This window comes from Capra hircus, chromosome 2 (assembly GCF_001704415.2).
Source record: "Capra hircus breed San Clemente chromosome 2, ASM170441v1, whole genome shotgun sequence".
Classification (NCBI taxonomy): Eukaryota; Metazoa; Chordata; class Mammalia; order Artiodactyla; family Bovidae; genus Capra; species Capra hircus.
Window position 1 is genome coordinate 84,553,752 of NC_030809.1, and position 24,624 is coordinate 84,578,375.

Here is a 24,624-nt window from a genome sequence, read left to right on the forward strand (position 1 = left end):
GTGAGTGACCCACAAGGAAGTAGGAATCCTCATACACTACTGGTAAGAAGGTAAAATGGGCAGCCACCATGGAAAAACATTTTGGTAGTTTCTCAAAAGCTTAAACATAGAATTACCATATGGCCAGCCATTGGTTATATACCACTCCTAGGTATATACCAAAAGAAATGAAAACTGGTGTCCACACAAACTTGTTATTCAGATGTTCGTAGTGACACTGCTTATGATAGTCAAAAAGAGGAAACAACCCAAATGTCCTTCAACTGTTGAATAGGTAAATAAAATGTGATGTATCCATATAGTGGAATATTATTCAGCAATAAAAAGAAACGAAGTGCATGATACCCCATAGATAATCCTTAAAAACAGTATTCCAGGTGAAAGAAGCCTGTCACAGAAGACCTCAATATTGTTTGTTTGTGTTTATATGAAATGTTCAGAATAAGAAAATCCATAGAGACACAATGTAGATTAGAGGTTGCCTAGGGGATGGTGGGAGGGATTGGGGGCAGGAGGAGAAGAGGACGACAGAGAACGAGATGGCTGGATGGCATCACTGACTCAATGGACGTGAGTCTGAGTGAACTCCGGGAGTTGGTGAAGGACAGGGAGGCCTGGCGTGCTGCGATTCATGGGGTCGCAAAGAGTCGGACATGACTGAGTGACTGAACTGAGGGGAGGCGGGTTGGGAGACAATGGGGAATGAGTTCTGATGGGTTCAAGGCTTCTTTATGGGGTAATGAAAATGTCTTAAAATTAATTGTAGAGCTAGTTGCACAACTCTGTGAATACACTGAAAAATTAAATTGTATGCCTTAGGTAGGTGAATTGTATATATAATTAGACCTTAATAAAGGTGCTATGTAAAAAAAAAAGGGTGAGAGGCACATCCTGTCTGTGTATCCCACAAATATTCATGATTAGTTTCATAAACCAGACTATTATGAGAATTTTCAGGTTTCAAGTTTCAAGTAGTTGAAATAGGCATTTTCAAGAACAATATTCATTGAAATGCATCAAAGCATAAGAGTACTCCCTGAAGAAACACTTTAACTCATGAGCTTAAATAATAAGCAAATTTAATTCATTCCAGGTACCTTCTCATTAAAGAAACTGCTAGCCAAAATGTTGAAAAAAAACATTTAGCTACTAAGTGAACAAATTAAACTCCTTTATGATTTAATTGCACCAGTGAGTATTTCTTTCTGGAATGTGTTTCTGCTTTGATATATTTCAATACACATCATGAATTATGTTGAATGATGGCATTTCAGAATATGTGTGAGTATGTATATACATATGTATTTTCAAACTGCATTTAAAACATTATTTAAAATATGTATGCATGTATACATATGAACATTCCAATTTCTATGTTTATGTGTATGTGTACAATACAGAAATACATATTCCCATAAGTCCCGTGTGATGTAGTCATATTGTGGGGTATATATTTGCCAACTAGTTATGAGCATTAACAGAAATATTCCCTCTATCTCTTCTTTCCTTTCCACTCCATATGTATGCATGTGTGAATATACAAATATTTGATAATGTGTATTTATCACATGATAGATCTATGATATTTATAGGTGTATATTTTGATCATCATGCATATTTTGAACCACTGGAGCTATTTTGAGTGTTTTGAAAATATATAGCATTTCACTTTTTGATGCACATAGATTCATAGGAGTGATTATTGAAAAGGAATGACTATAAAAAATAAAAGAAAACAGAATTCAGCCCAAATCTTTTCATAGTCTTTCAAATCTCAGTGCAGTGCTCTTCAGTTAGCTGTTTCTTTCTCATTGATTTATTTTGCAGTGTTAACGTAAAAGTTAAAAATTATATCTCTTATCCTATTTATAATTAATGAGAAATGAGAATGCTCCCTCTGAAAGAGAAATTATTTTTAAAATCTCTGAAACTTAAAAATTTATTTTCTTTTTGAACTCACACACAGACAAAACACATACCTCTACTTTGTTTGTACCTAATTTGTGTTCCAGTCAGCTCTGGCTGTGTGTTTGTTAAAAGTAATATGACCTCTCTCTCTCTCTCTTTATTTTTTGACTCCCTTGGTGGCTCAGTTGGTTAAACAAAAAACATTGTTTATTACAAACAGCGTTTGTAATTCTCACAAATTCACTTGTAATGCAGGAGAGTGCAGTGCAGAAGATGTGGGTTTGATCCCTGGGTTGGGAATATCCTCTGGAGAAGGAAATGGCAACCCACTCCAGTATTCTTGCCTGGGAAATCCCATGACTATCAGAGGGAAATGGTAAATTCTACGACCAAAATGTAGCAGTCAGGTAGGACTTTTAATAGTATTCAATCAGAAATGAGGAGGCAGCCATTTGTCTGCCTAATGGGAGATTTGTTTTCAGTTTAGGAGCTCATTGTCACATAAAGCGCAAAGGAACAAAATGCAAATTGGAAGGCATAGAGTTTGCCTTCACCAGAGGGGTACAGAATACTGGCCTGAGTAAATAGATGTAATACACAGACTCAGAGCTGAGCAGCCACAGTTTCCATAAGGGAGGATACTGTCCTTGGGGCCAAATCATTTATGGAATGTCTTCAGTTAAGTTCAGTCACTCAGTCGCGTCTGACTCTTTGTGACTCCATGAACTGCAGCACATCACACCTCCCTGTCCATCACCAACTCCAGGAGTTTACCCAAACTCGTGTCCATTGAGTCAGTGATGCCATCCAACCATCTCATCCTCTGTCATCCTCTTCTCCTGCCCTCAATCTTTCCCAGCATCAGGCTCTTTTCCAATGAGTCAGTTCTTTGCATCAGGTGGCCAAAGTATTGGAGTTTCAGCTTCAGCATAAGTCCTTCCAGGATTGATCTCTTTTAGGATGGACTGGTTGGATCTCCTTGTGGTCCAAGGGATTCTCAAGAGTGTTCTCCAAGACCACAGTTCAAAAGCATCAATTCTTCGGTGCTCAGCTTTCTTTATAGTCCAACTCTCGCATCCATACATGACTACTGGAAAAACCTTAGCCTTTGTTGGCAAAGTAATATCTCTGCTTTTTAATATGCTGTCTAGGTTGGTTATAACTTTTCTTCTAAGGAGTAAGCACCTTTTAATTTCATGGCTGCAATCACCATCTGGAGTGATTTTGGATCCCAAGAAAATAAAAGGGTTTTATTTTTATTAAAAATGAAACACTGTTTCCACTGTTTCTCCATCTGTTTGCCATGAAGTGATGGGACCTTGCTGCTGCTGCTAAGTCACTTCAGTCGTGTCCGACTCTGTGCGACCCCATAGACAGTAGCCCACCAGGCTCCTTGGTCCCTGGGATTCTCCAGGAAAGAACACTGGAGTGGGTTGCCATTTCCTTCTCTAATGCATGAAAGTGAAAAATGAAAGTGAAGTTGATCAGTCGTGTCCAACTCTTCGTGACTGCATGGACTGCAGCCTACCAGGCTCCTCTGCCCATGGGATTTCCCAGGCAGGAGTACTGGAGTGGGGTGCCATTGCCTTCTCCAATGGGACCTTAGTTTTCTGAATATTGACCATTAAGCCAACTTTTTCCACTGTTTATCCATCTATTTGCCATGAAGTGATGGGATCTTAGTTTTCTGAATGTTGAGCTTTAAGCCAACTTTTTCACTCTCCTCTTTCACTTTCATCAAGAGGCTTTTTAGTTCTTTACTTTCTGCCATAAGGGTGGTATCATCTACATATCTGAGGTTATTGATATTCCTCCCAGCAATCTTGACTCCAGCTTCTGCTTCATCCAGCCCAGCATTTCTCATGATGTACTCTGCATGTAAGTTAAATAAGCACGGTGACAATGTACAACCTTGGTGTACTCTTTTTCCTATTTGGAACCAGTCTGTTGTTCCATGTCCAGTTCTAACTGTTGCTTCCCGATCTGCATACAGATTTCTTAAGAGGCAGGTTAGGTGGTCTGGTATTCCCATCTCTTTCAGAATTGTCCACAGTTTATTGTGATCCACACAGTCAAAGGCTTTGGCACAGTCAATAAAGCAGAAATAGATGTTTTTCTGGAACTCTCTTGCTTTTTTGATGATCTATTGTATGTTGGCAATTTGATCTCTGGTTCCTCTGCCTTTTCTAAAACCAGCTTGAACATTTGGAAGTTCTCGTTTCACGTATTGCTGAAGTCTGGCTTGGAGAATTTTGAGCATTACTTTGCTAGCATGCGAGATGCATGTCTTAGAGGAAACCTAATCTTCTTAAATAGTCAAGGCTATGGTTTTTCCAGTAGTCATGTATGGATGTGAGAGTTGGACTGTGAAGAAAGCCGAGCACCAAAGAATTGATGCTCTTGAACTGTGGTGTTGGAGAAGACTCTTGAGAGTCCCTTGGACTGCAAGGAGATCTAACCAGTCTATTCTGAAGGAGATCAACCCTGGGATTTCTTTGGAAGGAATGATGCTAAAGCTGAAACTCCAGTACTTTGGCCACCTCATGTGAAGGGTTGACTCTTTGGAAAAGACTTTGGTGCTGGGAGGGATTGGGGGCAGGAGGAGAAGGGGATGACAGAGGATGAGATGGCTGGATGGCATCACTGACGCGGTGGACGTGAATCTGAGTGAACTCCGGGAGTTGGTGATGAACAGGGAGACCTGGCATGCTGCGATTCATGGGGTCACAAAGAGTCGGACACGACTGAGCGACTGAAGTGAACTGAACTGAACTGAATCTTCTTAAATAGGCTATGGCAGACGTGGCACTTGGTGGAATGCGGGCATCATGAAGAATAAGACTTTTTACCAATAACAACAAATGATATGCAAGACCAGTGCATATTAGTGAGGGCCAAGGAGAGTGGAAGACTCAGCAGTAGTTGAACAGGTGGAAGCAGAGATGTCCAGTTTGGATAGGAATAAATCCCTTAGCATTCATCCCCAAACATTTAGGCTATCACTTAGACTGCTGCAGAGAATTATGACTTAGACTATTGCATGTATTTTTCTACTTCCATGAATCTGTTCCAAGCATTTTCATCTACTACTTTGTAAAGCGGATTGATATCTGGCCTTAAGTGAGCCAGACTTAATTTTTCCTCATCAAGTGCCTGGTTCCCAGGTGAACAAAACAACAACCACAAAAAAGCATGGTATAGTCCAGTGCTGTTTCTGCTGGCCCATTGACGCAGAATGTCCTCTGCTTTCTCTAGTTGGTGAACTCCTGCTCATTTTTGAAGACTCAAGTGAAATTCTTTTTCCTTCCTGAAGTCTTCCTCGATGGTCAGCTGATTTATAATATCTTCCATTAGGAACCCATAATTCTGATTATATATATTCTCTTTTAGCAGTTAACATTATTTCATAGATATGTATTTGGACATGAGATTCTTTAGGGAAGCAGGCCTCATATTAAAATCACACCTGCAGTCATTAGCTCTGTGTCTAAACATGCCACATAAAGGTGGAACCGATAAATGAGATCTGTTGATTGTCTAGTTTGAGTTTCACATAAAATTCTCCTTCAGAATTTCCCCAGATTTACCTAATGCTATTTGTTTAGTCTTTGCTAATATTTGTTTCTCCATCCTTTCTGAGCTTCATTTAGAACAGAATAGGAGATGAGGACATCTATGTCTAATAATTCAACCAACAACAACTTTCGGTATCTTACAATAAATTTACAGTATTAGAACTCCCCTTCACTTTGAATGTAGGTTGAAGAGAATTACTCTTCTGTCCCTTGTGAGCCTTCCTGTTTCCTTTCCTTGTCTATCCACAGGAGGTGAACACCTTAAAATCAGGGAATTTGGAGGCATATTTAACTCATCATTTTTACCCTTTTGTAGTACACTCTTCATGAGACTGTTTGTAGCCCCTGCCCTGACACATTTTCCAGAAATTTTACTCTATTCACCCACTCTCTTCCACATGGCTACAGCTCAGTCTAGGTAAAAGCCCTCAGATTAAGAAATATCTTTATAGAAATTTGGGTTTAGAGCCTCAAGTGGTTGGACCAGGTTCTCTACTGTTATAGAAACAGGCCATATAGCTTAAGAAGCTGAAGAAACCAGAAAAATAGAGAAGAATTAAACACTTGCAGAGAAGAGAGATGAAAGAAAGATAAGATAGCCAGTACGTTTGAGTCCTTGAGTGTACCTTTTCTTGAGGTTGAGCCATATTCCTAGCCTTTGGTTTCACATGGCAGACTGGTAAACCTTTATAATAAATTTTGTTTTTATATAGGTAGCTAAATTTGGGTGTCTGACAGTTGACTACAAGCATCCTAACTAATTTGCCTTTGCATAACATAATCATTTGGTTGGCAAATAATAGTATTTCTCTTTATAATCTGTTTTGTATTCCATATCCCTATACCTCCAACAGTGGAAAATTATTAAAGAGATGGGAATACCAGACCACCTTACCTGCTTCCTGAGAAATCTGTATGCAGGTCAAGAAGCAACAGTTAGAATTGGACTTGGAACAACAGACCAGTTCCAAATTGGGAAAGGAGTATGTCAAAGCTGTATATTGTCACCTTGTTTATTTAACTTATATGCAGAGTACATCATGAGAAATGCTGGGCTGGATGAAGCACAAGCTGGAATCAAGATTGCTGGGAGAAAACAATAACCTCACATATGCAGATGACACCACATTTATGGCGGAAAGTGAAGAGGAACTAAAGAGCTTCTAGATGAAAGTGAAAGTGGAGAGTGAAAAAGTTGGCTTAAGGCTCAACATTCAGAAAACGAAGATCATGGCATCTGGTCCCATCACTTCATGGCAAATAGATGGGGAAACAGTGGAAACAGTGACAGACTTTATTTTTGTGTGCTCCAAAATCACTGCAGATGGTGACTGCAGCCATGAAATTAAAAGACAGTTGCTCCTTGGAAGAAAAGCTATGACCAACCTAGACAGCATATTAAAAAGCAGAGACATTACTTTGCTGATAAATGTCTTTCTAGTCAAAGTTATAGTTTTTCCAGTAGTCATGTATGGATGTGAGAGTTGGACTGAGTGCTGAAGAATTGATGCTTTTTAACTATGGTGTTGGAAAAGATTCTTGAGTCCCTTGGATAGAAAGGAGATTCAACCAGTCCATCCTAAAGGAAATCAGTCCTGAATATTCATTGGAAGGAGTGATGCTGAAGCTGAAACTCCAATAATTCGGCCATCTGATGCAAAGAACTGACTCTTTGGAAAAGACTCTGATGCTGGGAAAGATTGAAGGCAGGAGGAGAAAGGAATGACAGAGAATGAGATGGTTGGATGACATCACCTACTCGATGGACATGAGTTTGAGCAAGCTCCGGGAGTTGAAGATGGACAGGGAAGCCTGGCATGTTGCAGTCCATGAGATTGCAAAGAGTCAGACTGGACTGAGTGACTGAACTGAACTGATACCTCTAAGGCTGCTGAGTTCCTTGGAATTTGGTCACCACTTCTCATTATTCCTGATTATAGGAGACATAACAGGCTTCCCAGTTGGCTTAGTGATGAAGAATCCAGGATGCAGTGATGAAGAATGCAGGAGACACAGGAGATATGGTTCCATCCCTGGGTCAGGAAGATCCCCTGGAGGAGGAAGTGGCAACCCACTCCAGTATTCTTGCCTGGAGAATCCCACTGACAGAGGATCCTGGTGGGCTATAATCCATGGAGTCGCAGAAGAGCTGGCCCCGACTTCGTGACTGAGCACACACGCGCACATTGTATGCTTCTGACAGTGTTCAGAAGTAGATAGATGTAGACATGTACCATGATGTGACAGCTTTATTTCAGCATCAAAGCAAATGGTAAAGATAGGTAGATCAATGGAACGATAGACAGATGTACGTATATAGATATAGATGTCATTCTCTTTATTAGCTCTAAGAAGTGGCAGCTAGGAAACTGCTACTGTCCTCACTAACTCCACAAACCATGCATGTGTCATCTCAGAGAGCAGAAGATATTATTTTGGCCTAGGAAGGTAATGGAAGTTCCTGAAGACAGAGACGATAAAAGAAAAGAAAAAAAGAAACAGGCAGTGAGTAATATGGTAAAGAAAGTAATAATACTATAGTAAGGAAAGTAAAATATAAGATGGTTGAAGCAGAAGGTCAGAATCACATGAAGCTGAAGCTGACACACATGTTCTGGATATTATGAGTAGATCTTGAATTAAAGCAGAGACATGTCATTGTTTGGCTTGGCACTGTGGTAAAGTGAGCTGGAAATGTCTGTTTATTTACTGTTATAAGTAAATAAATAATCATGATTATTTGTCAACTAACTTTTGATCACTTTAATAGTTTATTTGCTTAATACATTTTAATTGAGTCCTGGTTGTATACCAGGCTCTGTCTTACACCATTGTAAAAGCATAGTCCTTACTCCAATGGGGTTCGCCATCTAGGAGGGTGACAATGAATAAGTACTTCAGCAAATAAGTTTATGGTCACGTATTAGGATGACTGTTGCAAGCAGTCTTGAATCCCCTACCGAATTCCTCCATGTCACAATACTCTCCACTATTTCCTTTTTAAGTCAAGTATTTCAGGCCAGAGATCAAATATCATATTTGTAAACAGTCAGATACCAGTTCATGAAGTTCAAAGAACAACTTCTAAAGTAAGGCACATCATTTTTCCTAATTAATAAACCAAGTAACTCTTCATGCATTCTCTTGCTTTGAGTGATTTGGGTTGTAGAGGAGAAGTGATGACATGTGAGCATGTGGGATTATTGGCTGGCTTGTCTAATAGAGAGAAGGCAAGGAGTTGTCTGTTTATATCCTAGAAGTTCAGGCATCTTAGTAATGGAAGGAAGGGTACTGTGTCTTTTAAGAAACCTATACTATAAAGTGGTGGAATCCATTTATGTAAAGTCTTATTGCTTTATATCCTCAGCAGGGACTTGTGGGATGACATAAATTGTTCCTCTGAGTTTAGGGGTTTCAGGAGGCAGACAAGGACAAGGTATGCCCACTTCTAACATTGCCTCAGGTCTCATCTTCATTTCTGTCATTTGCCCAGCCCTACAAGCACCATGCTAGATCTGCCTGGATGGTGTATGTCCTATAAGATGTTTTCCCAGACAAACTAAATACACAAAATGCCAGGGCACAGTAATGCAGTTTGTCTGTGAAAAATTCAGATTTGCTCCATGAATAAACTTTGAGTTTTCAAATCAAGGCAACTGTGGTCAAATAATTAATTAATATGAGCCTGGAAGAGGATCAGAGTGAGAGTGAGATGCGGGAACAGGTGTCCGTGGTCCACAGGATGTTGAACAAGAGGTCAGAGAAGCAACTAAAAGTCTTTATCTGTTGATGAGGATGGACTACTATAGTTTTTTTATGTGGAGTCAGTCTACATGTGACCTGGATTTTTCCAGAAATCTTTAGTTTGATATTAATTATGTGGCCCTGCCTCATTTTGGGCTTCCTTGGTGGCTCACTGATAAAGAACCCACCTGCCAATGCAGGAGACCTGGGTTAGATCTCTGGAATGGGAAGATCCCCTGGGAGAGGAAAGGGCAACCCATTCCAGTTTTCTTGCCTGGAGAATTCCATGGACAGAGGAACCTGGCAGGCTACAGTCCCTGTGGTCATAAATGAGTCAGACATGACTTAGAGACTAAACAACAACAACTGCATCCTTTTGGCCTTGCCTATTAATTACTATCTTAGGAATTCTTTTCCTGTCCTTAAGAAGGCTGAGCGCTGAAGAATTGATGCTTTTGAAGTGTGGTGTTGGAGAAGACTCTTGAGAATCCCTTGGACTACGAGGAGATCCAACCAGTCCATTCTGAAGGAGATCAACCCTGGGATTTCTTTGGAAAAGGAATGATGCTAAAGCTGAAACTCCAGTACTTTGGCCACCTCATGCGAAGAGTTGACTCATTGGAAAAGACTTTGATGCTGGGAGGGATTGGGGGCAGGAGGGGAAGGGGACAAGAGAGGATGAGATGGTTGGATAACATCACTGACTCGATGGATGCGACTCTGAGTAAACTCTGGGAGTTGGTGATGGATAGGGAGGCCTGACGTGCTGTGATTCATGGGGTTGCAAAGAGTCAGACACGACTGAGCGGCTGAACTGAACTGAACTGAACTGAAGAATCCGCCTGTCAATGCAGGAGGCACAGGAGACAGGGCTTCAATCCCTGGGTTGGGAAGATCACCTGGAATAGGAAATGGCAACCCATTCTAGCATTCTTTCCTGGAGAATCCCATGGACAGAGAAGCCTGGCAGGCACAGTCCATGGGGTCACAAAAAGTAGGACACGATTTAGTGACTGAGAGTACATGCAAGCCAAAAATAATTTTTACATTTTAAAACATCCCAACTAGAATAGTACTTTGTATCACATAGAAACTGAAAGCAAAATATCAGTGTCTATGAAGAAAGCTTAATTGGAACACAACCATACCCATTTACTTGTGCATTGTGTATCCCCAATTCTGCATTCCAGTAGCAGAGATGAATAGTTGCCGCAGATATGATATAATCTTAAAGGCCTAAAATATGTATTATCTTTCCCTTTACATTAAAAAAAAAATTGTTGACCATGTCCAGAATTAGGCCCATATAACAAAAGAATAACCAATGAGGACCTACTGTATTAGCATGGGGAACCATACTCAGTATTTTGTAATGAACTGTAGTGAAAGTAATCTGAAAAAGAATATATCTATAAACTGAGTCACTTTGCTGTAAACCTGAAAGTAATGCAATACTGTAAATCAGCTACACTTCAATAAAAACAATTAAACAAAGCAAAACCAATACAGCTCCCTCAGGGGATTGAAGGACAAACATTAGAAGCCCTGCACCTCAAGGGTTCACAGGCTAGTGTTCTGATAGGAGTAAATCCAAAGTACTGGGAGAAACCATGGAGGGACTTATAATCCAAAATGGAAAAATCATGGGACACACTCAGGATCAAAGGTCATCTCTCAACAATGAACAATGCTTTGATATCCTTTTGGAAATAAATTTGTGGGTCCCAGAAAAATAATCTTTTTAACTTTCCTGCCAATATCATTGGTCTATCTTGTTAGTTTCATGCAGTCATGGATTAGTAAATTAACAGGTGGCAATTATACATGGATTGAACATTTTATATAATTTGTTTCCCATTCAGCTACTATTTAAAACTTTTAATATTGATATTTATAGAAAATGGCACCAAGGGAAAACTTGTGCTGATACAACTCAATCATCTTTGGTAGTTCAATGTGAATCAAAATTGAATCAGATCAATAATGATAATAATGAGCAAATGTCAATAGTTTGGGTCACATCAGTCCTAAGTATTAATTGATTCTTGAGCAGTCAACAGGAAAAGGCTTTCAAAACACTTGTGGTCGTGTTTGTTGTTTGAGTCTCCTAGTATAATACAGTCGTTAGGAAACTGACCTTTAGAGTCACACAGAAATTGTTTACACGTTTTGCTTGTTTATTACTTGCTTTGTGACTATAGTAAACTGCTCCCTAACAAATTATTCCCTCATCCCTACAGAGGAGAGAATGGTTATCTGTTTTATAGGACTGTTGGGTTGCAAGCATATATGGTGGTTAGCACAGTGCCTGGCATATGGTAGCGCTCTGTATATGTTCGTCATTGTTTTCAATAAATATGGTCAACTTAAAACAAAAGTGAATGATGTAAATAAAATATAAAGAATACTTATTTGTCCTAATCTCTATTTGCCCAGCAAGGACTTCCCATGTAATGTCCACTAATTTGGACATTCCTAAAAATCTGGCTGATCATAGGAACCATCTAGACATTTTTAAAAAATGTGGATTCTTTATCTTCCTTCTGATCTTTTGAATGAGAAATCTTGGCTGTAGCTCTGGAAATTTGCATTTAAAACAACAATAAACAAGTACCTACCTCCTCAGGTGTAGAAGCCCACTGAAATCCTTGGAGATGTTCAGGTCATGAAACCTCTCAATAAATATATAGAACTGTTGTCCTTCAGCGTAGAACCTAATTTTGAAAATGTGGGATGTGTGTAATCTGAACAGAAATAAGTCAAAGTATTCATGGTAAACCAACATTTCAAAAAATAGAAGTTTTGTGGTTCATATATGTAATTTATGTAAGACAAGCCTCCCAGTGTAGATTTTATATTGTCTTTCTTCTGATTGAAACCAGAATTAGCCTTTTAGTATATTACAGTATGATTTCTTTTCAGTTAAAATTATCATTTCTTTTTACTTTTCTCACATGTTATGTTTTTCCCTCATTAAAGAATCCACTTTTATTTTACTTTAAACACAAGCCCCAATGTTTCATAGACATGAGCTAAGAACAGTCTTATTGAGACGAGAGAAACATTTAGAATAATAGGAGTTGTTACACGCACAGTAACAAATGAAATACATCTTTTGTAAATAACTCCCACCAGAAATCTTATATTTCCAGGCATCTATGCATATACCTTCATATAACAACTTTTGCGTTCGTAAAACATTCATTGAAGGCAGCTCTGCAGTTTTATAGAAAAACAACATGCCAGGGATGCAAGAATCTTGCCAGTTCTGTGAAAAATGACACCAATTAAAGCTTAAATTGCTTGTTTTCTCATAAGGTACATATTTTCATAACTTTGAAATCAAATAATTGCTGCTTTTATATTAAATACAATAAAACAAAAAGGATGCTAGTTTAGAGGAACTGCTACAAGCATTTTAATATAATTTTCCCACCATTTAAAGTCACAAAATATGGAAAACAAGTCAAGTATGCAAAGTTCCAAGGAGATAGAGAAACTCCTTCAGATTATTACATCATTTGTCTTTTGTGTCAGGAAATGTGTATATGATTTCATTGTTTGATTAAATGCCAAAAAAAGGCACATTGCTCTTATCTAACTGATTACAGATTTTATTCATATGAAAAAGTATTTGTTAATGCTTTACCATTAGGAGAATGTTTTCTTTTTTTTTTTAAAGTTCTAAACATGCATTTCCAAAAAAAATAATCTTCTAACTTCCCAGGCTTTATTTCTTTATTTTACATTAGCAATACATGGTGCTCAAATTTCCCAAAGTAAAACTCAGTCCCTAATGATTTCATATCTGCAAACTGAGCAAACAATTCCTTTCTGACTGGGTAGAGTGAGTGTGTATGTGTGTGTGTGTGTGCACATGCACATATGTGTAAGTTCTGAAATATGTCATATCAATTTCAAAGACTTTGGGGAATATAGTTTTCACATGTTGAGATATCTAAAATAAAAGATGTTTGATATGTGCCTCTGGGACCTTACAAATTAAAGATGAAAATACAATCTAAAATCTGATTCAAATATTGTAAGATACTACATTTTATTAAGATAACTTTATCTGATAATTCTTATATATAAAGCATCTATATAGATATTTAATTAGACTTTATCTGCTTATTCTATTATTTAGGCAACATAAAATACTGATTAACAAATTTGTGATATTTATTAAAAAAAACACGTAAAAGTGCTGTCACATTGATGCTTATATTTGTATATGGGGGTGCCTGAGTGATAGCTCTGGTTTCAGAGAGAGATGCCATGTGCTTTCATGGTACACACTAGCTGTCTGCATTAATAATAAGCTTGCGCTGAAGCCAATTTGAGGCTACATCGAGGGATTTCAAGGTCATTTGCCAATGGCCTGGCCTCCATTAACTTCTTCGGTAAAAGTCCCAATGATCCTTATTTTGGCCTTGAGTGTGGGTTATCAAAATCATCCCTCTTAATATTTCCACAGAAATAGCTTGTTTCCTTAAATAGTCATTATATTCAGTGGGGACAGTTTCTGAAAGCTTCTCAGTTCAATAGAAAAATGCATTTGGAAAAGTTTGTTATTTTAAAATATATCTATATTTGGAAAAAGAAGACTTTAAGAATGCTTTGAGTATTTAATTAGAATACATTAAAGACAGCTAAATGTTCCCCTTGTCATGGGGAACATGAAGTGATATAAAACAGTGCAATTTCCAAAATATTGGGACTGTCAGTTTGCAGACAAGAAAGTGGGGCAAGTAAATATGCTATGTTCACATACATATGCTGACTTTAAAAAAAATCTTTTAACTGCTTAACAATTTAAATAAAAAAATTTGATATTACCCTCTCGAGGGCTTCCTTCACCATGTTCTTTTGGAAAAGTACCCCCTCCCACCTTGATAATTTGTTATTTACATGAAAATGTGTAAACAATGAAGCACTTTAACAAAGGGGGCTTGGAAGTGATTGGTGAGAAAACGAAAGAGAAATAGATCTTATTTATTGTGTTATTTAAACCTGAGTTACATTACACCATCTTACATTTAAGAGGCAGCCTGCTAATGCAAGCAAGGGTGTCTCCTGCAACGAGACAAAGATTAATGCCATGTGTACTGATGATGCTCCACCACAATTCAGAATTCTGTGGCGCCATGACGCCCCTGTTTTATATGGTGGTTTGCCAAGAGAAAATTACTTAAACCAATTGTGAATGCATTCCATTTTTACTTTTTATACAACCACATTTATGTAAGTAAATAGTATAATGAATATTTTTGAAATGATCCATCATTTTGAATTCACCTAGTTTGTATAAAATGCAGCGTACAGTTTTTTTCTCTTGTGAAAAAGACTTTCACATGGGAATGTTCAGTTTTTTTTCCCCATGAAAAAGATTTCTCATAGACAACCAACCACAACTGGAATAGATTCTTTTAAACATATTGTAATGTGAGAATTTTCTTCAGCTGGAGGGTGTTTTCTTCTTTAAATTGAAAGCCGTTGTTCTTCAAAAACTAGTATGATATTGTAATGCATGATGTGCTAGTCACTCTTTATATGCAGAAATTGATGTGCTTAAAGTGCATATTAAATATTGAAATGTTATGTGATATTTGAAGGAAGCTCTTTCAGTGTCTCAAGTTTGTGAACTTGATAACTGGGGTTACCTGTTGCAGATACATGTGGGGACTGCAAAGAATTTAGGGGGCTCCATATTGAGAATCGTCATATCTCTTCTAGACGCAGTGTCACTCGTTGGTTAAAGATGACGAATTTAGCAACCAAAAATTGGGGGGCAGTAATACGTACCATAAAACCATCACTTCTCACATCCAACAGTTAGTCCAATTTATTCATGAACAGCACAAAAAGATAGTGAATGTTGAAACTAAAACTTACTTCATTTCTCCTTAGAGAGCAGTTTCTTCCAAAACAGAACTGAGATCATTTATAGGAGTTTTTTTGGTAAAACGGTTTTCTGGATTTGTTCATTATATTTTTCCAAGGGGTACTTTAGCTTTATCATCCAATGGAAATGTGCATGTTTGTGCAAACATACTCATACATTTTAAAGTAAGCATTTTGCCTATTGTTCTTTTTAGTAAAAGTATTAAATTAATATGTCAACATTTTGAAGGATAATTTAATTTCTGGTGTTTTATATTTCTGACTTAACAAAACTGTTTCACTTTCCCCTATTTCTCTTGAATTAGTGATAACTACACTTATTACTCAGTTTTTTAAAAATTTATAGAATGAATAATAGTATCTAATTTATAGGAATGTTTAAGAATTAAGTAAGACTTATTGTAAAAAGACAACACATAATATGTCCTCCATGAATTGTATTCTTTTCTCTCATTTATTTCCCCTCATCACTCATTTTACTGTAGATATGTGAATAATGACTAGAATGATTTCATATTATTATTTTGAACCAAATAGATCATGTGATTCTTCTCATGGGACATGGCCAACCTGCTATCTCAGCTCCTTTGAGCTCAATATTTTGTCCCAGAGAGAGAGTAATGACTATTTCATTTATTCATTGAATAAATATTGAAAGAGGGCCACTATTCAAGGAGCTGGGGGACTCAGTGACATATATATAGGCATAGTTCAGGATCTTGGCCTTTCTGTTTCTTAATTTTTAGTCAATCTTCCCTTCCATGTTCATTAAACTTCTTTTGACTTACTTCAGCACTTTCTCCTGCTTTCATCTTATGTAGAGATTGTATTGGTGAATGTGAGTTCAAAATGAGAGTCCAACACTGTTGGAAAAGGATTCTGAGCATCCAGTCTGCTTTATTTTTGGTGCTAAGCACTCTAAACCCATAAGTATAAATCTCAGACTTTTGTCTTCTAAGAAGTTATAATATAGTTGGGGCTATAACTCAAAGGAGAAAGAAATTCTAAATGCCATGTCATAATAGCAGTTGACAAGGTTGCCTAGGTGTGTTATTTGCTATAAAATTTCAATCATATTTTATTTCCCTCAGAAATGGTATGCTTTATACCTCATAGGCATCCAAGTTGGTCCTTGTTGGAATTACACTGGGATAAGGATAAAAATTGTGCCCTCACTAAAGGGTCAAGGATATGTGAACAGTCAATAAAGAGTTAAAAACTTAATCAAGTTAAAACAACAATCAAGACTTAAAAACTGTTAAGTCTGTACTATCTTCCATAAGCTTAAGATAGGGGGTTTCAGTATACAAATCCTTTGTTTTCACTCAGCTTTAAAACTTGGTAATTCCTTACATGTTAATCCTAATGTTTCCCATTCACTCGGTATTAATTTATATTGCTGTGACTGGGCTAGAGTCTATTGCGTGGTGAATTTCTTATTCATCTTGGTATTTCTCATCTTCTAGGAAAGTGTTTTGTACACAGTAGTAAATAAAATTGAACCAGGAAACTGAGGGAAAAACTTAACTATCATGAATTTCAGAGTAAAATAGGGGATGGAGTGAGGCTAGACCTCAAAACTGTTGGATTCCAGACCGTTGCTGTAGTCATTAACTGTGCATGTATTATTTATCGTCATCAATCTAGTCCTGCAAAATGAGGTTTTTATTGACCAAGTAATAATATTTGTGACTATGCAAGATTATCTCAGAGCTTCCAGAGGAGTCATACTGATAGGATGGTCTCAGCCGTTCCCAACCAGACCTCCTAAACGCAGCACAGTTTATTGGGTGTGAGAGACTTTGGAGTGAGCTCATAATCAGTGTTCACTCCCTCTGTCCTTCATGAACAGTAAACATCCCACAGCAGTCAGAAGTGGCATGGACCCTCAAAACACGAGTCAAATCTCCCTTAGCTTTAGTTCTGTGCTTTGTTCTTAGTGTTTGTCTTTATCTTTCAGCTGTCTGGCAGTTTGGCTACATTTGTGCATAGAAAAGGTATGCACAGATGATTCACGACAAGGATTTCTCTATAACTGAAATCTGCATTTATAAGCATGTTTGCTTTCAAAGTCTTTGAAACATTAACATTTTATTCATTGTTATATACAATTTAGCAGTTTGGAATATATGACTGTTTGGAGAATGCCTTTAGAAGTTTCGTGATTGTGCCATGTATTTTGTAAACATGCATTTCCCAAGATTTTCAGGAAGGTCATGGATTTGATCTATGACCTTGATGTCATGATAATTTTGGCAACTTTTCCATGCCCATTCCTTGGATCTTTCCCTCTGCTCATGTATAACCACTTCAGTGTTGGCTCATCAAATGTGCACAGCCTTGCCTCTTTCCTGTGAGAGTAAACATTTCGTCAAATAAAAACAGTTTCATGACTAGGGTTTCTTGGCCAGAGTTAAAATAAAAGCTTTCCCCTTATGTAATTAAGGCAGAGACAACTGTAGACATGTTCTAAATCCTTAAAATGTTCAAACCTTCTACAGTCCCCATGTGCCCCATTGGAGCCAAAGTCATCTTAATTATGTATTCTAGGTGGAAGGCAAGAGACCAAATCCCTCCTCATGTGGACTTCAAAGTCTTTCAAATCTCATCCACATCTCCTTGGTTTTTCTTTCATTTAATATTAAGTGTTCCATCATTATCCTTAAACTTTCTATTGATGTACCACTTTTTATTTAAGGAAATAGAAATTGGCCAAATGAATCAATGATTGAGACTATTTCTCCTCTGGTGTCCAAGTCCCACCCTGGGAGTAAAAATCTCTCCATCTTATTAATAATTTATTGCCTCCTTGCCTAAGTCAAAGCATATTTCTAGGGAGATTGACAACCTTAGGTTTAGGGCAATCTGATGATATACCCAGTGGCTCTGTTCCTCAACAATTCTTATCTATGTAATTTAATTAAATAGCATCTAAAGTAGCCTGTAGGAATTATCTATTTAAAACGTGAATGATCTTAAAGGTATATGTGCATGGTGGAGAGACTATGTGTATGTGAGTGTATTCATGTGGGTGAAGAGAAGGGAGTAGAGAGTGACTAAGTGATGTATAGAACTATTGAGAGCCTGCTATGTCTCAGACACAGTTGTGGGCACTGGAGGTGTAGTAACACAGCCAAGATCCCTAATCTCTTGGAGCCTGTAGAAGTGGGTAATAGAAAATGTATAAAGATAGATTCAGATGTTGATAAACATTAGAAGGAAATGAAGCAGAGCAATCACAAGGGAAGAGAGAGACCTCTTTTATACAGACAGGGACTCTGAAAAGGAAACTGAAATTATGAGATGGAATCAATCATGGGAAGAAAAATGGAGAGAGTCTTCAAAGGAAAAAACACTAAACACAAAAACCTTAAGGTGGGAACATGTTAGAATGTAGTGATTTGGCTGGGTGTGCAGAGGCATTTGTGTGTGTGTGTGTGTGTGTGTGTGTGTGTGTGTGTGTGTGTCTGATGGATCAGCTACACTTTGATTCTCACTGGTTCTTGTACCTTTCAGAGCCCTGGCAAAATGATAAAAAGATGGTTCACTCAAACTAATTAATCCAGGATGGTTTACAAAGCTGTGGGCAATGTTTAGGGAAACGTGCAAGGACTAGGCAGTACTCAGTCACCAGAAAGAAAAGGGAGGCTTTACAATGTAGGCCTAAAAAAGCCTAATATATATATATATATATATATATAAAGAGAGGTACTGGAACTCAGAGAGTGTATTTAAGTGGTGAAGGCTGCTGACTGGACCTGTGAATGGCAATAGAATAACACAATCAATCCCCAAGGACTGGAAGGCAGAGGGGACAGCCAATGGAACAAAAGCCATAGCCCCAATCTCCTCTATCTGTGGATACTCTGCTGGTAAATACATACAGAAGTTGTATGTCTACAGAAGTTGTAAGACAAAGATAATCTGTTGATGCCATCCATTTTGGTCACTTCCCAAAGTACAGAGCAGGATTAAAAAGGATGGAGGATAAGCATGGAAAGATATAGAGTACACATCTATTTTCACTTTCCTCTTCAGTGCCAGGCACTGAGTCAGTTGGGGGTCTTTCAGAGTGCAGAGCCTGAGGGGCATCGGCAGGAACTCATCATGCACTGGGGTGACTGACATTGGTAGACCACATGATAACCTAGTGGTCAGGAAGTGTTCATGCTTCCTCCTAAATAACTGTGTTGCTAGGTGATTTAAGTGAAGAATTATGCCCATGAGCAGAGTAGGTAGCCTCTTTTAAGGTCACCGTATACCAGTAACTAAATATCTCTCTAATTTGTTTCTAATTTTGGGCCTTTAGAAGCCCCAAAATACAGGGTAGTAAAGTATTATATGTAACTTTTGTCTTACTTGCTTCTTGTTTGAAGTACACTAGAAGTTTGGGAAAAAAGAACTGGCATTATTTCTTCTCAGATTCCATTTTGGATTTGGCCTCACAGGTCAGTCAGTCAGTTCAGTTGCTCAGTCATGTCCGACTCTTTGCAACCCCATGAGTTGCAGCATGCCAGGCCTCCCTGTCCATAACCATCTCCCAGAGTTCACTCAGACTCATGTCCATCAAGTCTGTGATGCCATCCACCATCGCATCCTCTCTCGTCCCCTTCTCCTCCTGCCCCCAATCCCTCCCAACATCAGAGTCTTTTCCAATGAGTCAGCTCTTCGCATGAGGTGGCCAAAGTACTGGAGTTTTAGCTTTAGCATCATTCCTTCCAAAGAAATCCCAGGGTTGATCTCCTTCAGAATGGACTGGTTGGATCTCCTTGCAGTCCAAGGGACTCTCAAGAGTCTTCTCCAACACCACAGTTCAAAAGCATCAATTCTTCAGCGCTCAGCCTTCTTCACAGTCCAACTCTCCATTCATAAATGACCACAGGAAAAACCATAGCCTTGACTAGACAGACCCTAGTCAGCAAAGTAATGTCTCTGTTTTTGAATATACTATCTAGGTTGGTCATAACTTTTCTTCCAAGGAATAAGCGTCTTTTAATTTCATGGCTGCAGTCACCATCTGCAGTGATTTTGGAGCCCCCAAAAATAAAGTCTCACACTGTTTCTACTGTTTCCCTATCTATTTCCCATGAAGTGATGGGACCGGATGCCATGATCTTCGTTTTCTGAATGTTGAGCTTTAAGCCAACTTTTTCACTCTCCTCTTTCATTTTCATCAAGAGGCTTTTAGTTCCTCTTCACTTTCTGCCATAAGGGTGATGTCATCTGCATATCTGAGATTATTGATATTTCTCCCGGCATTCTTGAATCCAGCTTGTGTTTCTTCCAGTCCAGCGTTTCTCATGATGTACTCTGCATAGAACTTAAATAAGCAGGGTGACAATATACAGCCTTGACATACTCCTTTTCCTATTTGGAACCAGTCTGTTGTTCCATGTCCAGTTCTAATTGTTGCTTCCTGGCCTGCATACAGGTTTGTCAAGAGGCAGGTCAGGTGGTCTGGTATTCCCATCTCTTTCAGAATTTTCCACAGTTGATTGTGATCCACACAGTCAAAGGCTTTGGCATAGTCAAGAAAGCAGAAATAGATGTTTTTCTGGAACTCTCCTGTTTTTTCCAAATTACATCATTTAATAATGCAGCAGTAAAACTTACAAATTCAGACTTAAATTGAAGAAAGTAGGGAAAACCGCTAGACAATTCAGGTATGACCTAAATCAAATCCCTTATGATTATAAAGTGGAAGTGAGAAATAGATTTAAGGGCCTAGATCTGATAGATAGAGTGCCTGATGAACTATGGAATGAGGTTTGTGACGTTGTATAGGAAATAGGGATCAAGACCATCCCCATGGAAAAGAAATGCAAAAAAGCAATATGGCTGTCTGGGGAGGCCTTACAAATAGCTTTGAAAAACAACACATTAAAAAGATCATACACCATGACCAAGTGGGCTTTATCCCAGGGTTGCAAGGATTCTTCAATATCCGCAAATCAATCAATGTAATTCACCACATTAACAAATTGGAAAATAAAAACCATATGATTATCTCAATAGATGCAGAGAAGGCCTTTGACAAAATTCAACATCCATTTATGATAAAAACTCTCCAGAAAGCAGGAATAGAAGGAACATACCTCAACATAATAAAAGCTATATATGACAAACCCACAGCAAACATTATCCTCAATGGTGAAAAATTGAAAGCATTTCCCCTAAAGTCAGGAACAAGACAAGGGTGTCCACTTTCACCGCTACTATTCAACATAGTTCTGGAAGTTTTGGCCACAGCAATCAGAGCAGAAAAAGAAAGAAAAGGAATCCAAATTGGAAAAGAAGAAGTCAAACTCTCACTGTTTGCAGATGACATGATCCTCTACATGAAAAACCCTAAAGACTCCACCAGAAAATTACTAGAACTCATCAATGAATATAGTAAAGTTGCAGGATATAAAATCAACACACAGAAATCCCTTGCATTCCTATACACGAATAATGAGAAAGTAGAAACAGAAATTAAGGAAACAATTCCATTCACCATTGCAACGAAAAGAATAAAATACTTAGGAATATATCTACCTAAAGAAACTAAAGACCTATATATAGAAAACTATAAAACACTGATGAAAGAAATCAAAGAGGACACTAATAGATGGAGAAATATACCATGTTCATGGATCGGAAGAATCAATATAGTGAAAATGAGTATACTACCCAAAGCAATTTACAAATTCAATGCAATCCCTATCAAGCTACCAGCCACATTTTTCACAGAACTAGAACAAATAATTTCAAGATTTGTATAGAAATACAAAAAACCTCGAATAGCCAAAGCAATCTTGAGAAAGAAGAATGGAACTGGAGGAATCAACTTGCCTGACTTCAGGCTCTACTACAAAGCCACAGTCATCAAGACAGTATGGTACTGGCACAAAGACAGACATATAGACCAATGGAACAAAATAGAAAGCCCAGAGATAAAGCCACACACATATGGACACCTTATCTTTGACAAAGGAGGCAAGAATATGCAATGGAGTAAAGACAATCTCTTTAACAAGTGGTGCTGGGATAACTGGTCAACCACTTGTAAAAGAATGAAACTAGATCACTTTCTAACACCACACACAAAAATAAACTCAAAATGGATTAAAGATCTAAATGTAAGACCAGAAACTATAAAACTCCTAGAGGAGAACATAGGCAAAACACTCTCAGACATAAATCACAGCAGGATCCTCTATGATCCACCTCCCAGAATTCTGGAAATAAAAGCAAAAATAAACAAATGGGATCTAATTAAAATTAAAAGCTTCTGCACAACAAAGGAAACTATAAGCAAGGTGAAAAAAAAGCCTCTGAATGGGAGAAAATAATAGCAAATGAAGCAACTGACAAACAACTAATCTCAAAAATATACAAGCAACTTATGCAGCTCAATTCCAGAAAAATAAACGACCCAATCAAAAAATGGGCCAAAGAACTAAATAGACATTTCTCCAAAGAAGACATCCGGATGGCTAACAAACACATGAAAAGATGCTCAACATCACTCATTATTAGAGAAATGCAAATCAAAACCACAATGAGGTACCACTTCACACCAGTCAGAATGGCTGCTATCCAAAAATCTGCAAGCAATAAATGCTGGAGAGGGTGTGGAGAAAAGGGAACCCTCCTACACTGTTGGTGGGAATGCAAACTAGTACAGCCACTATGGAGAACAGTGTGGAGATTCCTTAAAAAATTCCAAATAGAACTACCTATGACCCAGCAATCCCACTGCTGGGCATACACACCGAGGAAACCAGAATTGAAAGAGACACATGTACCCCAATGTTCATCGCAGCACTGTTTATAATAGCCAGGACATGGAAACAACCTAGATGTCCATCAGCAGATGAATGGATAAGAAAGCTGTGGTACATATACACAATGGAGTATTACTCAGCCGTTAAAAAGAATTCATTTGAATCAGTTCTGATGAGATGGATGAAACTGGAGCCAATTATACAGAGTGAAGTAAGCCAGAAAGAAAAACACCAATACAGTATACTAACACATATATATGGAATTTAGGAAGATGGCAATGATGACCCTGTATGCAAGACAGGAAAAAGGACACAGATGTGTATAACGGACTTTTGGACTCAGAGGGAGAGGGAGAGGGTGGGATAATTTGGGAGAATGGCATTCTAACATGTATACTATCATGTAAGAATTGAATCGCCAGTCTATGTCTGACGCAGGGTGCAGCATGCTTGGGGCTGGTGCATGGGGATGACCCAGAGAGATGTTGTGGGGAGGGAGGTGGGAGGCGGGTTCATGCTTGGGAACGCATGTAAGAATTAAAGATTTTAAAATTTAAAATAAATAAATAAATTAATTAATTAAAAAAAAAAAAGAAAAACAAAGGAGAAAAGGAAAGATATAAGCATCTGAATGCAGAGTTCCAGAGAATAGCAAGAAGAGATAAGAAAGCCTTCTTCAGAGATCAATGCAAAGAAATAGAGGAAAAGAACAGAATGGGAAAGACTAGAGCGCTCTTGAAGAAAATTAGAGATACCAAGGGAACATTTCATGCAAAGATGGGCTCAATAAAGGACAGAAATGATGTGGACATAACAAAAGCAGAAGATATTCAGAAGAGGTGGCAAGAATACACAGAAGAACTGTACGAAAAAGATCTTCACGACCCAGATAATCACAATGGTGTGATCACTCATCTAGAGCCAGACATCCTGGAATGTGAAGTCAAGTGGGCCTTAGAAAGCATCACTACGAAGAAAGCTAGTGGAGGTGATGGAATTCCAGTTGAGCTGTTTCAAATCCTGAAAGATGATGCTGTGAAAGGGCTGCACTCAGTATGCCAGCAAATTTGGAAAACTCAGCAGTGGCCACAGGACTGGAAAGGGTCAGTTTTCTTTCTAATCCCTAAGAAAGGCAATGCCAAAGAATGCTCAAACTACTGTATTATTGCACTCACCTCACATGCTAGTAAAGTAATGCTCAAAATTCTCCAAGCCAGGCTTCAGCAATAAGTGAACCGTGAACTTCCTGACGTTCAAGCTGATTTTAGGAAAGGCAGAGGAACCAGAGATCAAATGGCCAACATCTGCTGGATCATGGAAAAAGCAAGAGAGTTCCAGAAAAACATCTATTTCTGCCTTTGACTGTGTGGATCACAATAAACTGTGGAAGATTCTGAGAGAGATGGGTATACCAGACCACCTGACCTGCCTCTTGAGAAATCTGTATGCAGGTCAGGAAGCAACAGTTAGTAATGGACATGGAACAACAGACTGGTTCCAAAGAGGAAAAGGAGGACGTCAAGGCTGTATATTGTCACCCTGCTTATTTAACTTATATGCAGAGTACATCATGAGAAATGCTGGACTGGAAGAAATACAAGCTGGAATCAAGATTGCCTGGAGAAATATCAATAACCTCAGATATGCAGATGACACCACCCTTATGGCAGAAAGTGAAGAGGAACTAAAAAGCCTCTTGATGAAAGTGAAAGAGGAGAGTGAAA